The 21,413-nt window shown below is 38.3% G+C and overlaps 1 long non-coding RNA gene across 2 annotated transcripts in view; it reads left to right on the top strand.

Moving 5' to 3' along the window:
• The first annotated feature begins 5,221 nt into the window (after positions 1-5,221).
• The window catches only part of LOC147380060 (uncharacterized), a 64,703-nt gene continuing 48,511 nt past the window's right edge, over positions 5,222-21,413 (top strand). The window contains exons 1-2 of one of the 2 annotated variants that reach the window (XR_015169086.1): positions 5,222-5,329; positions 12,446-12,577. This is a non-coding gene — a long non-coding RNA (uncharacterized LOC147380060). Of the gene's footprint in view, positions 5,330-8,071; positions 8,103-12,445; positions 12,578-21,413 lie in introns of those variants that run through there. The other variant, XR_015169087.1, reaches the window with a different exon arrangement.

Raw genomic sequence — 21,413 nt, 5'->3', positions numbered from 1 at the left:
ACTGTTCCTCCCATTTCTGATAAAAAATTCTCTTTTAAAGGCACATCATCAGGCTATTCAGCCTTCTTTCCTGAGGTTAACAACATCTTAGCCACTTCACTATATTTACCACTTTCTTCCTCTCAGATTGTTAGGAGACTTCAGGATCCCTGTCATCAGTTTCTGAACCTGGATGTTTTTACCTGCATAAATCCAAGGCACCAAGTTTTAATATTTGAAACTGTTTCATCTCTGAAATCTTAAAGAGCAACTAATGCCACATTCTTCCTTTCCCCCCGTGTCTTCGCTTCCCTATCCCACTTTGCCCATGTGCACTGACTTCAGGAACTCCTCAGTACTTCAAAATGTCATTTTTCTTGCTTCTCTATAATCCCACTCTTAGTTCCTATTCCTTCCCTAACCATCCCAAACTCCATATTTCCCGAACTGAATCAATCCAGTTGTCCACAGTTTCTGGTTTGTGGCTTAGTGATTCTGGAGAAAATCCATTTGTTTGAGAGGAGCATAGATCCAAGGACCTCAACTTCAGTCTAGGAACACTTTAACATGGCTGTATCAGGTTTCTATAGCTGTGTAACAAAAGTATTATAAAATACAGGTGCCAACAATATCTGTTCATTATCTCAAAGTTCTGAGGGTCAGAAAAATTCAGGCAGTCTTGGTTGAGTTCTCTGAGTAAAGTCTCCTAAAGCTGAAATTAAGATGGTGACCTGGATGGACTCTGATCTGGAGGCTCGGGAGGAAAAAATTTCCGCCAAATTAATTCAGATCATTGGTAAAATCTCACTCCTTGCTGTTGTAGGACTGAGGTCCCCATTTATTTGCAAGCTATTAGCTCAAGGCTGCTTGTTGTTATTAGAAGCTACCTGCATTTCTCATTATATCGCTCCCTCTATCTGCAAAGTCAGTTGTGGCTTGTTGAACTCTCATACTTCAAATCCTTGTGATTCTTCTGCACCTACCTAGTAAATACTCCAGTTTAAAAAGGCTCAACTTCTAGGGTCCATCCATATAATCTCTGTATTTTAAGATCAACTGACTTAGACTTTTAATTATATCTGCAAAATCCCTTGACAGCAATACTCAAATCAGTGTTGGATTGAATGACTGGGGCACACTTATTTTTCCTCAAGGGACCATATTTGGAATTCAGCCTTCCATCATGGTTCTACTTAGTTCAGTCAGCTACACTACTGCACAGCTCTTTCAACCTTCTCAAGACCCCTGTTCTACCAATGGACTCCCTTACTCTCAGAAGTAACCCTTCACCTCTCCTTTTTCTTACAGAGAAATTAGAAGGCAGTAACTGAAAAGAGGCCCATCAAAATTCTGACCCAGTTTTTGGTCCTAGAAAAATACATAATGTTCTTTTTCAGGATTCAAAATATCCTGGCCCTCAACCAACCAAAGTTTTATCTTTCATTTTCTGAGTTCTAACACTCCATTTTCTAATTGTCTCTCAGTTAAATTCTGTATCTTTCATCTGAATATACCACCTCTTCTACTACTCAATACTACTCAAACTATTTTGTTTTCCTATTTTTTTCACCTGGACAAATTCCATGTTACACCATTTGCATTTATCTGTAATTGTTAGCTATTTGTACTTATTCCATACTTTCTCCCTTCATTTCTATCACTATGATTACATTACCACCTTTCCTATAAAAGGGCAAGCTGTATGCTAGACTTTATTCCCTTTTCCCTTCTCTAAGAACTATTTCTTTTTTAGTTGTCAACTTCTCTCTCACTGTGGGGATTTTTCCCATGAGCATATACATTTCTGGTTACTCTTCTATTAAAACACACACACGCATGCCCTTGGCTTCCTTCAATCATTGTTCCATTTCTATAGATTGTTTCAGTGAAACTTATTTCACTTCCCAGTTTTATTTCACCACATCCCCAACTGACTACATTAAACTTTCTACTTTGAACATTTGAGAAAATCTCCAAGGACTTCCATGTTGGCAAATCTAATGGTCTCATGTTTGTCTTCGTCTTAATCAGTCTCAGGTCAAAATTTTATAGAGTTGACCCTCTTCCTTCTATTTTAGAATCTTTCAATATTTGGCTTTAATGACATTCTATTCCTGCTTTTCCTTCTCTAATCTCTCTAACCACTTCTTCCTAGACTCCTTTGCTCGAACTTCTACCTTCTCTGGCTGACTTCTCTTTGTGAAGTGCCCAAATGTTCTGTGATGAACACCCTTCTCTTCTTTGGCCACATTTATTTCTAGATCCTGTCTAGTCCTATGACCTTAAATACATTTATATTCTTGATAATGTCAACATTGAATTTCTAATACTAATATTTCCTGAGAATGCCATATTAAAATATCTTTAAAATCTTCATTTTGTCATCCAATTCAGTGCATCTCCAACTTTCTGTGGCAAAAATATGTAGTTACAATAATTTCCAATTCCTCATAGATTAGTAGCTTTGTGAAGGTCAATCAAAACAAATTATTTGAAAAATAAAGAAAAAAACATATTAAAAATACAATCTCCCCCTTTTTCATTATATCCAAAGACCTAAAACTCCATTTTAATAAGTATACTTAGAACAAGAAAAGCATAAGAAAAAATGAATTGCAAAAACTGTATGTGTTATTTACCATGTGTGTATAGGTATTGTTAATAGACAATTGCTTCAACATAGTTTTTTAACTCTGAAATTATTATAATAAAAAAATAAGAATAAAATAGTGATTCCCCATATTACGTTTTCTATAAGTGTCTTTGAACAAAGAAGTATATGAATATTTATATTGACAAATAAACTTGCTTCTTATCTAGTCTAGTTTAGATGGGTGACAATTTTATTTCAGGGAATGATATACATATATACATATTCATATACATACACTTATTTTTTCTGCTTTAATAATATTCAGTAGATGAACTTCCCTGGTGGGCCAGTGGTTAAGAATCCACCTTGCAATGCAGAGAAACTGGGGTTGATGCTGGTTGGGGAATTAATGTCCCTCATGCCAAGGAGCAACTAAGGCCCTGTGCCACAAGTTCTGAGCCAATGAGCCCCAGTTAGAGAGTCAGTGAAGTGCAGTGAAAGATCTTGCATGATGCAATGAAATCTTGCATGCCACAACTAAGACCCAATGCAGCCAAATAAATAAAATAAAATTCAATAGAAAGCTGCTGCTAAGTCGCTCCAGTCATGTCCAACTCTGTGCGACCCCATAGACGGTAGCCCACCAGGCTCCCCCGTCCCTGGGATTCTCCAGGCAAGAACACTGGAGTGGGTTGCCATTTCCTTCTCCAATGCAGGAAAGTGAAAAGTGAAAGTGAAGTCAAAAGCTCAGTCGTGTCCGACTCCTCGACCCCATGGGCTGCAGTCCACCAGGCCCCTCTGTCCATGGATTTTCCAGGCAAGAGTACTGGAGTGGGGTGCCATTGCCTTCTCCGAATAGAAAGCTAGTCTCACAGATATAAACTGACAGAAATGGAAAAGAGAATTTAAAGCAATTTAGAAAACTTAGGATATTTAATCTTTATTAGAAATAATGCTAGTGATGAAATAATTTCAAACTATATCTTCAATCTTTCATGAGTAGACAATTGCAATAACTTATCCTATAGAGTTGTAATGATATTTAAATTCTTTTGACAAAAATGGATTTCAAATGTATACATTTCTAGATTACAATTAGCAAACTAATTTTAAATTATCACATGCTGTAACATGTTCTTTCAGTGCATATATTATGTAGCTGTTAACCCATGCAACTCACTATGCAAATTTGACAGCAGAAAAATTGGTCAACACACAGTTAAATGTGACAAGTTTATTTACCACAAACTTGGATATCAGAGCTCTATCGAGTTCCTATAAACATTTCTAAATTCTTATTCCTATATTCTGTACTTATCCTGTCACTAACTGATAAATAATTCATGAGCCAACTTTGATCTAATTCATACCTCAAACTTAATATAGCCAAAAAGGAACTCATGATTTATCAAATCACAGTAACTTTTATTTCCATCTTCCAAATTTATTAAGTAGTATCATCACCCAGCCACTTGAAAATTGTTAACACCAAAATTATAGGTATTATTATTTTTTCTTTTTTAAAGCACAAATCACAAGTAGGATTCTTTTGGAAGAGACATCCTTTGGAACAGAGGATTTGGTAAACCATCCAGCTCACAATGGTAATGCACACACGCATGCTAAGTTGTTCCAGTTGTGTCCAACTCTGTGACTCTATGGACAAATCCTCCGTCCTGGGATTCTCCAGGAAAAAATACTGGAATGGGTTGCCATGCTCTCCTCTAGGGGATCTTCCCAACCCAGAGATCAAACCCAGGACTTCTGTATTGCAGGCAGATTCATTACCATGGGGCTGCAGAGTCGGACATGACTTAGCGATTGAACTACAACAATAAACCACTCTGATGAGGGATGTTGGTAGTCAGGAAAGCTGCACATGTGTGAGGGGAGGAGGTATATGGGAACTCTGTACTTTACACTCAATTTTGCTGTGAATGTAAAATTACTCTAAAAAATGAAGTGAATTCTTTAAAAACAGTGATATAAGCAAAAATAAAGAATAACTTGAAAACCAAAATAATAAAGCTAAACAAATAAGGAAAAAATAAATCCTGTTATGTCCTTCCTTAAACTCATCCTTACCGCTTACTCCCCAGGCCTCAGAAAGCATTCCCACTTCACTAAGAACAAAATCTAAACCTTTCCTGGTTTGCAGAACACCATGTGATCTAACCCATGCTTACTTCTCCACTTCTTTCAGAGACTCCAGTCATACTGCCTTCATTCTCTTTCTGGCTCAAGTCAAACATGTGGGAAAAAATGAAGACCACCAGAATGAGAAGAGTTTGCAAGGGAGTCAGCCACCATCATCTGCATTTGGCAGAAACACAAAGGCAGTAGAGCAGTGGGAAAGCTTTATAGTGAACAACAGCAAAGCTTCAGGTGTGCTGTCACTGGAAGTTGCTGGCATGGGAAACCTGGAAGAGGGCTAAATAGAAGTGGACTATCTTAAAAACTGGTGAACACTTTGGCTATCTCTTGGTCTTGAGTTAGAAACAGAGGTAAAATTAGCGAAAAAAGCTGATTTGGCTTTTGGTGCTGTTGCTACAGACTTGAATTAGAGTTATACTGTCATATATTAACTGGCCATTGGCTATTTGCATATTCAGTCTCTTAGTTATCTAACTGGTCTTTGCAACTTGTGAAGCCTCTGTCTGGAATATTTTTGTTGTTTAGTAAGTGAGTCGTATCCAACTCTTTTGTGACTCCATGGACTATAGCCCACCAGGCTCTTCTGTCCATGGGATTTCCCAGGTAAGAATACTGGAGTGGGTTGCCATTTCTTTTTCCGGGGCATCTTCCCAACCCAGGGACTGAACCCACATCTCCTGCTTTGCAGGTAAGTTCTTTACCACTGAGCCACTGGGGAAGCCCTTCTGTCTGGAATGCTCTTTCCTTAATCATCATTTGGGAACTCTAAAGCATCCTACACTATGATAAGACACAACACCTAGAGTTGTGCTTTTGGATAGCTACACCCTGACTTTAGGTATCTTAGACATCTACTCAAAGATATTATCTTTGATCATGTGCTGTGCTTAGTCGCTCAGTCGTGTCTGACTCTTTGGGACCCCATGGACTGTAGCCTGTCAGGCTCCTCTATCTTTGGGGATTCTCCAGACAAGAATACTGGAGTGGGTAGTTATGCCCTCCTCCAGGGGATCTTACCAACCCAGGGATCGAACCCAGTTCTCCTGCATTGCAGGTGGATTCTTTACCATCTGAGCCCGCATTGATCATATTATCAGCACATTAATTCATTTTAATTTCTGGAATGCCATCCATCACAATATTTTTTATTATTTTTCTTTTTTTAATTTCATTTATCTATTGAGTCTATTTCACTTGAAAACATATATAACTTGATAGCAGGAATTCTACTTATCATCAATACCTATAATAATGTCTGACACATAATAGCTGTTCACCAATATACTTTGAAAAAATAAGTAAATGAGTGAATATTATAAAATATTCAACGAAGTTGACATCTAGGTCCTGTGTACAACTATGTGTGGCCAATTTATGAAAATATTTATTACTTCTAAAAATAAAGTATAACTATATTTTCATATTTATAATCTTCATAGACTTTTCTGTTTTATTTTTCTCCCTGGGATCAGGAAAAAAACATTTCTTTTTTTTTTTTCCTATTTGCACTTTTATCTTCTTACTTCATTTACTTTCTCCCAAACTTTTATCTCTGTTTATTCTGCTGTTGGATGATATTTCTCATTTCTTTTCCTCATATCTTTCTCATCAGGAACTGTTTCAAACCTTGATAATTTATCTGTCTCTGAACATTTATTTAAATAACCAAGAGAAACTGATATTTATAGTTCTATGAAGGGTAATTTGAGTAGCCCAGATATTTAAGCTTTGTCGGGGGGTTAAAGTTAACACCTTTTTCCTGTTTTCTTTTTTTCCCATTGGTTCAATAAAAGCTGATTTACTACTTGTTGTGCAAAACTGGTCAGTGGGGAAGAGATACAAAAACGTGCCTGTGAATCCTATGTCTTTCCATGAGGGAAGGTATAAATAACCTATTCCAGTGTTTCTCAACCTTTTTTCAAAATTGTTCCCTTAGGGATCTCTTTTAGATAATCCTTCCTATTTACTCCCCCATTTCATGAAGTTTTAATACCTGAGACACATTGTGTATTTGTTTCTGTACTTTTGTATATTTGTGATTTATACAAAAAGAGGTTGAGATTGTTTTCACCCCCCAAGAACCAAGTTTTTTCCCCTCGAGGTCAATACCTCCCCTGCTTGGAGAATGCATAAAGTCCTGAGCCATTCATCCTGCAGTTTCCTCCTGTAATTCTCTCACAGTGAAATAGGTTATCTTAGCAAAGACTCAAAGAGCAATGAGGCTCCTTAAGTAAATCACTTTGCACAGAAACTAACTAAATGGTGACTCTGGCTCTGGAAGGGGCCCAAAAGCTCATCAGCCTTTGACTGAGGCTCAGAAGTCCTATGGACATGGCCAAGCTGTCACAAAGCCTGTGCCATCAAAAATAATGCTCCACAATGTGAGTGCAGAGTTTTGAGACACAAGCATATGGCTGTTGGAAGCAGACTGAAATCTGTCTAGGACATGTCATAAGAGCAGTGGATAAGCACAGATAAACCGTGAGTTCCATAAGATAGGATTGTTTTGTTTCCTTCTCTACTATATTCAGGAGACACCAGTTTGATTCCTGGGTCAGGAAGATCCACTGGAGAAGGGATAGGCTACCCTCTCTGGTATTCTTGGGCTTCCCTGGTGGCTCAGCTGATAAAAAAGTCCACCTCTAATGCAGGAGATCTGGGTTTGATCCCTGGGTTGGGAAGATCCCCTAGAGAAGGGAAAGGCTGCCCATTCCAGTATTCTGGCTTGGAGAATTCCATGGACTGTATAGTCCATGGGGTCACAAAGAGTCTGACACAACTGAGTGACTTTCACTACTATATTCAGGACAAGTTATTTAATGTGTGGAGTCTAGTGCAAAAAGGAAGTACAAGATCTCCTGTTAAAATGTTATTCAGGTTTTAAAGATGGTGACAGCAGAGCACTAAACCAACCTCAAATCCTTCTGAGCATGAGGCCTTGCCTGACTGCACTTGAAGCCGTCCTGGCTCTATCTTCAGCATGTAGACTAGTATCCAGAACACTGTTAACTTAAGTAGAATTTGATGAATGTGTTATTCAGGGCTCTTCAATGATCAGAACCAATAAGATATAGAGAAAGAGACTATTATGATATTACAGTTATGGAGGGCAAGAAGTCCTACAATTTGCCATCTGCAAACTGGAAGCCCAGGAAAGCTTATAGAATAGGTCCAGTGTAAGTCCAAAGGCTTGAAAGCCAAGTGAGCCAACATTGTAAGTCCCGGTCCAAGTCCAAAGGCTGGAGAATGAGGAGCCCCTATGTGTAAAAGCAGGAGAAGAGAAAGGGGCCAACTCAAACAGAGAACGTATTTACCCTTTCTCTGCCTTTTCGTCCTATCCAGGCCTTCAATGGATTGGACGATGCTACTCTTGCTGGTAAGAGTGATCTTCTTCACTTGTTTTTCCAATTCAAGTATTAATCTAGTCCAGAAACAATTTTTTAACCAGCTATATAGTCATCCCTCAGTCCAGTCAAGCTGAAAGATAAAATTAACCTTTTCCATAAGTAAATGAGATTATGGAGCAGGACTGGACTTAGGATGAGGGCAGTGAGCACTTAGGATGCAAAGTTTAAGGAGGCACTTACTCCCAGATTAGCGCAACAGCTGGACCTAGACCTGTGGGATCCTGGAAGCAGTGCACAACCTCCAAAGGCACCCATACATGGTTCAATGGTCTGCTACCACTGCCCTAGAATTCTTAATAATTTTTAAACAAGTGTCCCATGTTTTTTATTTTGCACTTGGTCCTACAAATTGTGTAATAGGTCCTGCTTGAGAGTGAAAGTTTCCCTAAGAGTGAAGAGTTCAGGTCACATAATTTATTAGATGCTCACTCTCAGTTTTGTACAAGTGTTCAGCCTGCACTTGCAGCACACTTACAGCAGCGTTGCCTGACATTCTGTACCTTAGACACTTCTTTTGCTAGTCTGGTCCTGCAACGGAAGACAAGCCATTTCCAATGTCACAGAGAACTAGAAAAGGACTAATGTTTGTACTGTTTCAATTGTCAGTTTTTGGAAAATCTGGGAGTGGTGGTAATGGCAGTGATAAGAAGCCTCAGACAATATCCCTGCAAAGGAACTTGAGAGATTAATCTGAAAAATAAAGAAGACATATTTCCCCATTCATGTTGGTAATATCATGGATCCTAGACATCTCCTGGGAATACTGTGATGTTGACCTGCAGATAAAGATTGACGTCAAGAGTCATATTTATTTGGGCCTTCTCATAGTTTGAGAAGTTGATGTTGAGTTTTTGACTAGAGCTAGTCCCTGATGTTTGGGCCTCTTGGGCCCTAGGCCTGACTTTTTAGGTTCCCAACTTGTTACTCATAAATTTAAAGCAGAATCGTTACCATATATCTTTTGCTTTCCCAAACATAGCCAGGCTAAAAAAAATGATCTTCTGCCTTATAGCTATATAAGCTATAAGCTTATACCTTTAGCTATAAGACTCTAAAGGTAATTATCTTTACTTCTAGAGTGACACTAATGTATTATTTATAAAAGTATCTCTAACACAGATCTCATTATAGAAACTTACTTCTTAAAAAGTCAGTATCATTGGTTTATACCATCATCATTATCAGTGCTCAGAGAATATACAGCACTCTGGAACATTGGTCAGTAGAGTTCTCTGCTAAAGCAGTAGTTTAATACTTTAAATCAATTTGACACTTTAAAATTTATTTTCATACTGAATATCTTATTCATATTAATTTGTAGAGGAACAAACATGATTTTTTTTCCTACTTCTATATTAGAAGTGTTCATGTATCATTCATGACTAGAGTATAGCATGGTGTATCAAAGAACAATTTGGAGTGAAAAGTTAGACAAATACATTTGGAAAATTCAAGGCAAATGATGATAATGTGATGGTTTTTGTTAGGCTCATCGGGTTGCTTGGAATGGGACCTGCCTGCTACCTAGTATCATGAGAGTTTACTAGGTGTATACACACATATACACACATACATATATATGCCATATAAATATACATAGGGTATATATGTATATTATATATATTATATGGGATATATATGTATTTGGATATATATATACACACATGTAATCATGAGAAACCTGAACATCTAAGCCATATCTTTTTAAAGGTGATTGGAACCAGAAGGTTCTTTAGAATTCAAGATAGCTCCAAGGCCTGAGTCATGGGAATTAATGGGTATTTATTCTGACTGCCTTCCGTTAGAGCAACCCGGCAATGCTCTGTGAGTCAGTTTCTGTCTCTCTTCAATTCTCTCCCAACTGGTCTTTTACCTTCTACTCCCTGGGTCACAAATCGGCAGACTAGAGCAAAAGAAGCCCAGGAGATAATTCTTTGTTAAGATAGCATGTGATTTTTGTTTTGTTTTTAAAACTGAATTTGAACGTCTTCAAGGCAATATTTGCATTTTCCAGTTTGCAGCAAGCTGCTCACAGCTGCCCCATCAGCTGAGAGATGGGGCGTCTTCTTTGGGAGGATTCGAGCAGAGAGACACCACAGACAGGCCCACTGTACCCTCTCACAGTGGGAAGACCTAGTGGATGCCCACTGGCACTTCATGCTGCTTAGCTTGGCTACTTTGCTGTCCTGTGCCTGTCTGCTTTTACATAAAATGAGGACAATACTATTTACCCAAATACCTGTTTTTGGTGTTAAACAGAAAGAATAAAATATCAGAATGCTTCTGAGTCCAAGTAATAGACCCATACAACCTGGGTTCAAAATTGTCTCTGCCATGTAGTAGTGTAGTTCATGATCATAATTTAACCTCTCTCAGTTTCTTAGCTTATATTTCCTCTTCTGTAAAATAGAGAAAATAATATCTTTCTCAATACTTATTATGGAAATAAAATTAGAGAAATATATATAAATATATATATATACACAAAGACATAAATAGTATCATTTAATACAGTGGCTTATTTGCTATGAAATAATAAATATTAGCTACTATTATCTACTGGGAAAATTGAACATCACAAAATTGGCAGTCAGATCAGTTAGATATCTCTTCCTTGAAAATGTTCTTGACCATCTGAGCAAGAGGAATTTACCTTTTATCTTACACCTTAGTGGGATATTTAGAAGTTGCAAAGATTCCTTAGTCTACTAGTATTTCTCCTGAATATTCTCATTCCACTCTGCCCTATAATTACTGTCTCTACCCATACTTAGATTTTTCCAATTATATAAAAAAAAAAACTCTCAATTGTTAAATAAGTTTAAAGAGTCTTATATGCTCTCTGACCACTTATATTTTTAAAACATGTCAGAAGTCTTCTAAAAATATACAGTGTTTTTAATGTCTTCACGATGAAAATGCTCTGAATGTGATTTGTGCCTTTAATCATGATGTCAAGTCATTGCCATGAACATTGTTTCTTATGCCTTGTCCTAACAAGGTGTTACCTTATTACTGTAGAGCCCTATAGGATCCCACCAGCACTATAGTCATTATATCAAATTTGAGTTCAACTTGCTTTTTTTTTTCTATCTACTTCTTTGCCCTCATGCTGTCAGTGTATTTACTGTTTTTAGTCTTATGTCCATTTTAAAAGAGGAAAGATCTAATATTTGCCAAGAGAATATTTCTTAATATGTTATATAATAGACCCCACTTGTCTCCTTAAAGTGTCTGGGTCTCCAAGGTGTTATTCGTTTTGTTGTTTGTTTGCTTGTTTGCTTTCTTTATTTTGTTTTTCCCCTCCCTCTTTTGTACTTCTTTGGCTTAAAGTGAGTAGGACTTTGTTTATGAAAAGAATTGAGAAGGTTTCTATGTGCATTATATAATTTAGAAAGCACCAGGCTTCTCTGATGGCTGAGTGGTAAAGAATTTGTCTTCCGGTTCAATTCCTTGTCTGGGAAGATCTCACATACCTTGGAGCAGCTAAGCCCATGTGCCACAACTAATGAGCCTGTGCTCTAGAGCCTGGGAGCTGCAGCCACTGAGCCTGTGTGCCGCAACTACTGAAGACTGCATGCCTACAGTCTGTGCTCCACAACAGAAGCCACCACAGTGAGATTGGAGAGGAGCCCCTGTGCACTGAAGCTGGAGAAAAACCTGCACAGCAACCAAGACCCAGCACAGCCAGTAAATAAATGAAATTATAAAAGAAGAAAAAAATCAATAAGTTGAACTTTATCAAAATCTAAAACTGAAAAAAAAAAACAAAACCCACTGAAAAGCCTATTACTTTCCACCGAATTTGACTCAATTGTTTTCTTACATACCTATAAAAGGGCCGGAGAAGGCAGTGGCAACCCACTCCAGTACTCTTGCCTGGAAAATCCATGGATGGAGGAGCCTGGTGGGCTGCAGTCCATGGGGTTGCTAGGAGTCGGACGGACTGAGCGACTTCACTTTCACTTTTCACTTTCACGAAGTGGAGAAGGAAATGGCAACCCACTCCAGTGTTCTTGCCTGGAGAATCCCAGAGAAGGGGGAGCCTGGTCGGCTGCCGTCTATGGGGTCGCATAGAGTCAGACACGACTGACTCGACTTAGCAGCAGCAGCAGCATAAAAGGGCCAGAAATTATAGCATTGGAATATTGTATGAACAATTTTAGGTTTAACATAGCAAAAATGGCTTATCGCCCAGTGCAATTCTAAAACAGTCAAATGATGAAAGCTGGGGAGTCAGCTGGGCATTAAGATAGGTGTCTCTGAAACAAACTTATTGCACCTTCATCTTACTTTTTGTTCCTGTTGTCAGGTAAAAGAATCTGAAGTGGAAAAAGTGATCACTGGGTACTTTACAATGGAATGTGGAACATTATCTAAAGGACTCTTCTGGGGTTATCTGGTTTTATAACTTTCATTGTCTGACTATTCTGCAATATTCGAGGTAATGTATGAAGAGATGGTAAACGCAAATGATTTCTGTTCATAGAAAAGCAAATGAATTTTGGATGATGGAGATGAAACTGATTTCTAGCTTGCCGAAGAGACAAATTTTGTATATATTAGCAAATATACTTCAGCATTGCTTAATGTCCATGTATGTATCTATTCTCTGATAGCCTTTTGAACTAATGTAATTACATGGATTTCCTAAATAATGAATGAGATAAAACTTGGCTAAATAAAATCTTTGAATGTATCTATTTTGTATTTTATAAGCTATGATTTTACCTTTCAAAAAGTCATTCTTTGACAATTTCACTTCACCCTTCTGAAGCTTTTTTTTTTTTCCTATTTCTTCAGTCTCTATCTATGCTTTAGCACTGGGCTCAATGCTTATTCTCTTAATGAAATGTTTCTTGATCTAGCAGGGTGTTTGGTACATGTCCTTACTTATAAATCACTGTGACCTAATGGCACCCATACTGAGCAAAGTAGCACTGTAGTCTTTAGATAGCAAGTCCAGGAATCTTTCTCTACTCCTCTCTGTCTGATGCCTCTGTCTTATGCCTGACTCCCTAACCTGTGGCTGGGCCTCATGCTGTTTAGGGTCCCCACTTACATTTTGAGTAGCAACTGCCAATGTCAGAATCTACCAAATGATAGAATCTGTCTGTTAGGGAATTGGCAATTTAATGAACCACCTTGTTTGCGGTCACCTGTCTAAGATGTCTGAGCTTACTGGGAAGAGAGAAATGTGTACTGAGATCTGAGGCAGAGGGTGATTCTGACTGAAGCAGCTGCTTTCTTACACCCCTAAATATGTGCCTCCCCTCAGGCTGGATTCTGTTGGCTGAGAGAATAATACAAGTTACTGCAGCTGACCCAAAGTCCCCCTACCAAAGCCAGTTCACTCCAAGGAAAGCAACAGTGCAGGGCAAGGGCGTGGGAGGGGTAGAATATTTTCTTTTTAAAAAGTATTTACTATATACTATTTCCAGTTTTTTAAGGAATCTCCACATTGTTCTCCATAGTGGCTGTATTAGTTTGCATTCCCACCAACAGTGTAAGAGGGTTCCCTTTTCTCCACACCCTCTCCAACATTTATTATTTGTAGACTTTTGGATCGCAGCCATTCTGACTGGTGTGAAATGGTACCTCATAGTGGTCTTGATTTGCATTTCTCTGATAATGAGTGATGTTGAGCATCTTTTCATGTGTTTGTTAGCCATCTGTATGTCTTCTTTGGAGAAATGTCTATTTAGTTCTTTGGCCCATTTTTTGATTGGGTCATTTATTTTTCTGGAGTTGAGCTGGAGGAGTTGCTTGTATATTTTTGAGATTAGTTGTTAAAAAACTGGAAATAGAACTGCCTTATGATCCAGCAATCCCACTGCTGGGCATACACACTGAGGAAACCAGAAGGGAAAGAGACATGTGTACCCCAATGTTCATCGCAGCACTGTTTATAATAGCCAGGACATGGAAGCAACCTAGATGTCCATCAGCAGATGAATGGATAAGAAAGCTGTGGTACATATACACAATGGAGTATTACTCAGCCATTAAAAAGAATACATTTGAATCAGTTCTAATGAGGTGGATGAAACTGGAGCCTATTATACAGAGTGAAGTAAGCCAGAAGGAAAAACACCAATACAGTATACTAACGCATATATATGGAATTTAGAAAGATGCTAACAATAACCCTGTGTACGAGACAGCAAAAGTGATGCTGATGTATGGAACAGTCTTATGGAATCTGTGGGAGAGGGAGAGGGTGGGAAGATTTGGGAGAATGGCATTGAAACATGTAAAATATCATGTATGAAACGAGATGCCAGTCCAGGTTCAATGCATGATACTGGATGCTTGGGGCTAGTGCACTGGGATGACCCAGAGGGATGGTATGGGGAGGGAGGAGGGTTCAGGATGGGGAGCACATGTATACCTGTGATGGATTCATTTTGATATTTGGCAAAACTAATACAATTATGTAAAGTTTAAAAATAAAAAAAAAAAGTATTTACTATATACTAGCTTCTAGACCCATAAAGCCTTATATACTTATTATTCAACCTTTTAGAGAAAAAGGTTAAAAGTTTGCTGATTCTTGCTACAAGTTATTGTTTTAATTTATGACTTCTCTTTCCAAAAAGATTGTAAATTCCTTGGGGTGACAAAAAGGGATAATTGTCCATCATGCTCAATAATTACTAAATGATTAGTTGTTTGTTTTCACCAATCCATGCTCTTTAGAATTGAAATCTTCTATATTTCCCTATTTAGCCCAATGCTAGGCTTATAACTTTAAAAGCTACATATATTTCAAAATAACAGCTAACCACATAGTATTACTACTTATCTAAGGTATTTTTAAAAAGCTTTGAAGTGGTAATTTTTAAAAAAAATAACTTTTCTATTAGTCAACAGTGACAATTTTTTTTTTAAAGTTACAGGAGAGATTCCAGTTAATAAAAACATTTTTTTAAAGAAAATAGAATTCTAAAATAGGTCTTACTTAATTTTAACTACAGGGTATTAAATGTTTCATGAGTTTTGTAGGAAAAAACAATTTCCTCTTTTCTAGAAATTTCAAGGTATTTGTTTCAGTAAATCTGACACTGATCTCTTGCCTTCCTCATCTGCTCTTTGACTCGTACAAGGCCTATGACTCAGGTATATTGCATGTTGCAGGTAGGCCTTAGACAGATACACTACAGATGTATTTTCTCATTGATGTCTGAGGGGAGAGCTAAGAATTTTTGTCAGCCACTGCTCATGTTTTAGTGATTTTTTCTGGTTTCCACCTTTATTTTAAACAAAGAACTCATGCTATAGACTGAATTCTACTTACCAAGTCATTCTGTATTCATGAGCTGTAAGGTCACTCATGTTCAGGGTAAATACTATGTATTTTTGGTATGTGCTTATTTTTTGGGGGAATTTGGGAACTGGATGAGAAAAAGTCTCAGGTGAAAGGTAGGTTTGAATGAAAAAGCCTGGAAAATGGCATATCCCTGAGGATGATACATGATGAGTTTTTAAAATTAAACTTCCCTGTCAGGTAGGCTTCAGAGTTATCTGTTGCCTGTTATGTCCTAAATAACTGAAGGAAGAAGCTTCAAGGAGATAAGCATGGTCATGTGAAAGGCACATTTTTAAGCAAATGTTAATTGTGAATATTCAGCTACATCCAAGGTGCTTGTTAGGGAATAATTCTTATTATCTAAATTATTATTGTTTTTGCATAATTTTACAGATTTTTAGGAGAGTGTTTTTAGCTGTTTGGAGCATAATACCAGGGAAACTGAGCCAGAGAAATAGAGAAAGAGAAAGGAAGATCAATTTCACTTTTAAATATATATATGAAAGGGAGCTTTGTGTGGGTAAGAATTCTGTGACCCCAAAGATTATACTTTAGCCTCCTACAAATCTATATGGAAAAGGCTTGTTTGCAAAGCAAGAAGTATAAACAGTTCAGAGATTCACCTTACACCAGCATCTTCAAGTGCAAAGGGCTGAGCCTTATAGCAAAACTCTAATAGTACCCATTATGAAAAGCTCTTCTAGTTTATATAAAAGAAATTCCTGAATGTTTCTGTTCATTTAGAAATAAAAAGAAGTCATATGAACTTAGGCCAAATTTTTAAAACCTCTATACCCACAGGACATGACATGAGTTTGAGCAAGCTTCAGGAGTTGATGATGGCAGGGAAGCCTGGTATGCTGCAGTCCATGGGGTCACAAAGAGTCAGACATGACTGAGCAACTGAATTGATACCCACAGGATACTGCCGATGAGCTTTAGGGAGAGAGAGACCGGGTGAAAAGCAAACCAAAAACCATGTTGTGAAATGACATAGATGGACATTTAGCAGGAGAGCTAGAAGCAAATTTCCTGATATACCAGTATCATGCATGGCATTTCATACAGACTTCAACTTTTTTTTTTATGTAGGTGGGTGAAGAAAAATTAAGCAAAATTGAAAGAGCAAACTTATTCTTTACTGTTTTTAAGAATGAATTTGGAAAAACAAAGCAAAAACATTCTTTTTAAAAGTGGGATTAAATTTGGTATGCCACACTGGAGTGGACAAGAAGTAGGATTACGGATATTGTCATGGCCCTGAGCTATGGATTTAAGGAGTGGCTGGTATCATCTTTCAGCAACTTCACAAAGAAGAACCAGATCTCTTGAGGAGGAAAAAGGACTATATCAAACTTAAAATGCATCCCACTATGTTTGTTTGGATTCATTTTATCTGTTGAGCTGCAAACAAACAAGTGAGCTGGAAACGTGAAAGCTACTGAGGCTACTTCAAAGGAGTACTCAGCAGGAAAGCACAAAGAAGGAAAATCAACCTTTGTTGAGGACCTACCATATGCTAGAAATGGTGCTATGTGCTCAGTCACTCAGCTGCATTTGATTCTTTGCAACCCCATGGGCTCTAGCCCACCATACTCCTCTGTCCTTGGGATTCTCCAGGTAAGAATATTGGAGTGGGTTGCCATTTCCTATTCCAGGGGATCTTCCTGAACCAGAGGTCGAACCCTAGTTTCTTGAGTCTCCTGAATTTGTAGGTGGATTCCCTGGTGGCTCAGAAGGTAAAGAATCCTCCTGCAAGGCAGGAGACCTGGGTTCAGTCCCTGGATGGGGAAGATTCCCTGGAGAAGAGAAAGGCAACCCACTCCAGTATTCTTTTTTTTTTTTAATTAATTAATTTTAATTGGAGGATAATTGCTTTACAATATTGTGATGGATTTTGCCATACATCGACATGAATCAACCACAGGTGTACAGGTGTCCCCCCATCCCTTCAGAGCACTGACTTTGGGTACCTGGTTCACACATAGAACTTTCACTGGTCATCTATTTTACATATGGTAATGTACACGTTTCAATGCTATTCTCTCAAATCATCCCACTGTCACCTTCTCTTGCTGAGTCCGAAAGTCTGTTCTTTACATCTGTGTCACCTTTGCTACCCTGCATGTAGGATCATCAGAGAAGGCAATGGCACCCCACTCCAGTACTCTTGCCTGGAAAATCCCATGGACACAGGAGCCTGGTAGGCTGCAGTCCGTGGGGTCGCTAAGAGTTAGACACAACTGAGCGACTTCACTTTCACTTTTCACTTTCATGCATTGGAGAAGGAAATGGCAACCCACTCCAGTGTTCTTGCCTGGATAATCCCAGGGATGAGGGAGCCTGGTGGGCTGCTGTCTATGGGGTCGCACAGAGTCGGACAAGACTGAAGCAACTTAGCAGCAGCAGCAGCATGTAGGATCATCGGTACCATCTTTAATATTCGATATATATGCATTTATATACAGTATTTCTCTTTCTCTTTCTGACTTACTCCACTCTGTATAATAGGCTCCAGTTTCATCTACCTCATTAAAACTGAACTCCATGGACAGAGAAGTCTGGCAGAATATAATCCATGGTGTCACAAAAACTGAGCTGTTAACACTTTCACTGTTTATAGTCAAATGACATTTAATAGTCACAATAAATTGACAGATGTTTTATAATTTCTGTTAGAGGAAAGGAAAATTAGAGGTTGCACATTATTTTCACAAGGTCACATAGTTAACTGTGGAGCTTGAATTCAATCCAGGTCTGTTTAACTGCAAAGCTGCTGTGGCATCAAGCCAAAGAAGTATACAGGTAGACCCCTATAAATATAAATTATCTCTTTTAATGCTACAAAACCATACATGGAAACTTATAGTCATTTTATCAAGATAACCGATAGGGAATTTTTAAAAATTTTCCCATGTCTACTGGAAATAATATTCTTTCTACTCCAAAAACCTCAAAGAATTCTTATGCTCCTTGGAGTCTAAGTAAGTTTTAGTTGAACACACTTATTTTGATCTTTCCAGGATTAATACAAATTACTCATCCTGAAAGATCAATAAATATTGGCTTTCTTTTTGTTCCCTAGTCTGTGTTTTGTGATGAGCTTATCTGATGTGTTAGCACAGCACAATGAAAATGATGTGAAATGGCATCAGGGACTCATGACTGATAGCCAGGTAACTGCCCAATTATGGGGGAAAAAAAAACGTTTTTTTCCTAGATATTAGAAAAGAGATGTCACCTTATATGCCAGAAGAAAACATCATGTTTTCTTGAAAGGAAGTCACCCTAACAAAACATTATTGAGCCTTAGATGTCAATTCAAAGCCCCATAGAAAGAACTAATACAATGTTCCTTTTCCTTTAAGTTTCAGGAAAAAAGACCTAAATAAACCCCTGCAAATTATAGGCTGGGACAATTATGTATTCTCATAAATTCTCCTGTTCTAAAGTTTTAGAGAGAATGTCAACAAAAAATGACCCCTGTATTCTGGAAGAAATCATCACTTCTTCATAAACAAAGAGCACCTTTTCAATCACTTAGTTTGCAAAGGGTATGCTTTTGCCAAAGAAAACTATTCTTTTCTTCTCTTTTTCCAGGCTATATCAACAGCATGGGTCACATTAAAACTGTCAATAAGTGGCTATATTCAGATTCAAAGGCAGTATGTTCTTTACAGTAGATATAACATTTGAAAGGGGATAGTGTGAATTTTTTCCATAACTAACATCTGTTAATATTCAATATCTATTTAGATCTATCGACATCTCTATCACTTTCTCGTTCAACCTATCACAAGGCAGAAAAAATAAGTTTATTTCATTTTCTATCCTTAAATAGTTTTATTTCTGTCACTTATTTCTATTTTCATTCATTTAAAACACATCTAATAGGCATCATATATGTGCCAATCACTGTACTAATCCCTGGGAGCCCAAAAAAGATTGAAGTCCTGCATGCCAGGATCTCACACTCAAGTTAGGAAGACAAACACCTAAATCAGTTCAGTTCAGTTCAGTCGCTTAGTCGTGTCCGACTCTGCGACCCCATGAATTGCAGTATGTCAGGCCTCCCTGTCCATCACCAACTCCCGGAGTTCACTCAGACTCACATCCATCGAGTCAGTGATGCCATCCAGCCATCTCATCCTCTGTCGTCCCCTTCTCCTCCTGCCCCCAATTCCTCCTAGCATCAGAGTCTTTTCCAAGGAGTCAACTCTTCGCATGAGGTGGCCAAAGTACTGGAGTTTCAGCTTTAGCATCATTCCTTCCAAAGAATTCCCAGAGCTGATCTCCTTCAGAATGGACTGGTTGGATCTCCTTTCAGTCCAAGGGACTCTCAAGAGTCTTCTCCAACACCACAGTTCAAAAGCATCAGTTCTAAGGCGCTCAGCCTTCTTCACAGTCCAATTCTCACATCCATACATGACCACAGGAAAAACCATAGCCTTGACTAGACGAACCTTTGTTGGCAAACTAATGTCTCTGCTTTTGAATATGCTATCTAGGTTGGTCATAACTTTCCTTCCAAGGAGTAAGCGTTTTTAATTTCATGGCTGCAGTCACCATCTGCAGTGATTTTGGATCCCAGAAAAATAAAGTCTGACACTGTTTCCACTGTTTCCCCATCTATTTCCCATGAAATGATGGGACCGGATGCCATGATCTTCATTTTCTGAATGTTGAGCTTTAAGCCAACTTTTTCACTCTCCACTTTCACTTTCATCAAGAGGCTTTTTAGTTCCTCTTCACTTTCTGCCATAAGGGTGGTGTCATCTGTATATTTGAGGTTATTGATATTTCTCCCGGCAATCTTGATTCCAGCTTGTGTTTCTTCCAGTCCATCATTTCACATGATGTACTCTGCATAGAAGTTAAATAAGCAGGGTGACAATATACAGCCTTGACGTACTCCTTTTCCTATTTGGAACCAGTCTGTTGTTCCATGTGCAGTTCTAACTGTTGCTTCCTGACCTGCATACAGATTTCTCGAGAGGCAGGTCAGGTGGTCTGGTATTCCCATCTCTTTCAGAATTTTCCACTCCCCAGGTCAGTAGGTGCCCAATATGCTACTGGAGATCAGTGGAGAAATAACTTCAGAAAGAATGCAGGGATGGAGCAAAAGCAAAAACAATACCCAGCTGTGGATGTGACTGGTGATAGAAACAAGGTCTGATGCTGTAAAGAGCAATATTGCATAGGAACCTGGTATGTCAGGTCCATGAAGCAAGGCAAATCGGAAGTGGTCAAACGAGAGATGGCAAGAGTGAATGTCGACATTCTAGGAATCAGTGAACTAAAATGGACTGGAATGGGTGAATTTAACTCAGATGACCATTATATCTACTACTGTGGGCAGGAATCCCTCAGAAGAAATGGAGTAGCCATCATGGTCAACAAAAGAGTCCGAAATGCAGTCCTTGGATGCAATCTCAAAAACGACAGAATGATCTCTGTTCGTTTCCAAGGAAAACCATTCAATATCATGGTAATCCAAGTATATGCCCAAACCAGTAACGCTGAAGAAGCTGAAGTTGAATGGTTCTGTGAAGACCTACAAGACCTTTTAGAACTAACACCCAAAAAAGATGTCCTTTCCATTATAGGGGACTGGAATGCAAAGTAGGAAGTCAAGAAACACCTGGAGTAACAGGCAAATTAGGCCTTGGAATACAGAATGAAGCAGGGCAAAGACTAATAGAGTTTTGCCAAGAAAATGTACTGGTCATAACAAACACCCTCTTCCAACAACACAAGAGAAGACTCTACACATGGACATCACCAGATGGTCAACACCAAAATCAGATTGATTCTATTCTTTGCAGCCAAAGATGGAGAAGCTCTAACAGTCAGCAAAAACAAGACCAGGAGCTGACTGTGGCTCAGATCATGAACTCCTTATTACCAAATTCAGACTTAAATTGAAGAAAGTAGGGGAAACCACTAGACCATTCAGGTATGACCTAAATCA

The sequence above is a fragment of the Bos grunniens genome, chromosome 1 (assembly GCF_055505025.1).
Source record: "Bos grunniens cultivar Pamir isolate PY7600 chromosome 1, Bosgru_T2T1.0, whole genome shotgun sequence".
In the NCBI taxonomy this organism is placed as follows: Eukaryota; Metazoa; Chordata; class Mammalia; order Artiodactyla; family Bovidae; genus Bos; species Bos grunniens.
This window is presented reverse-complemented; position numbering and strand designations above follow the sequence as displayed.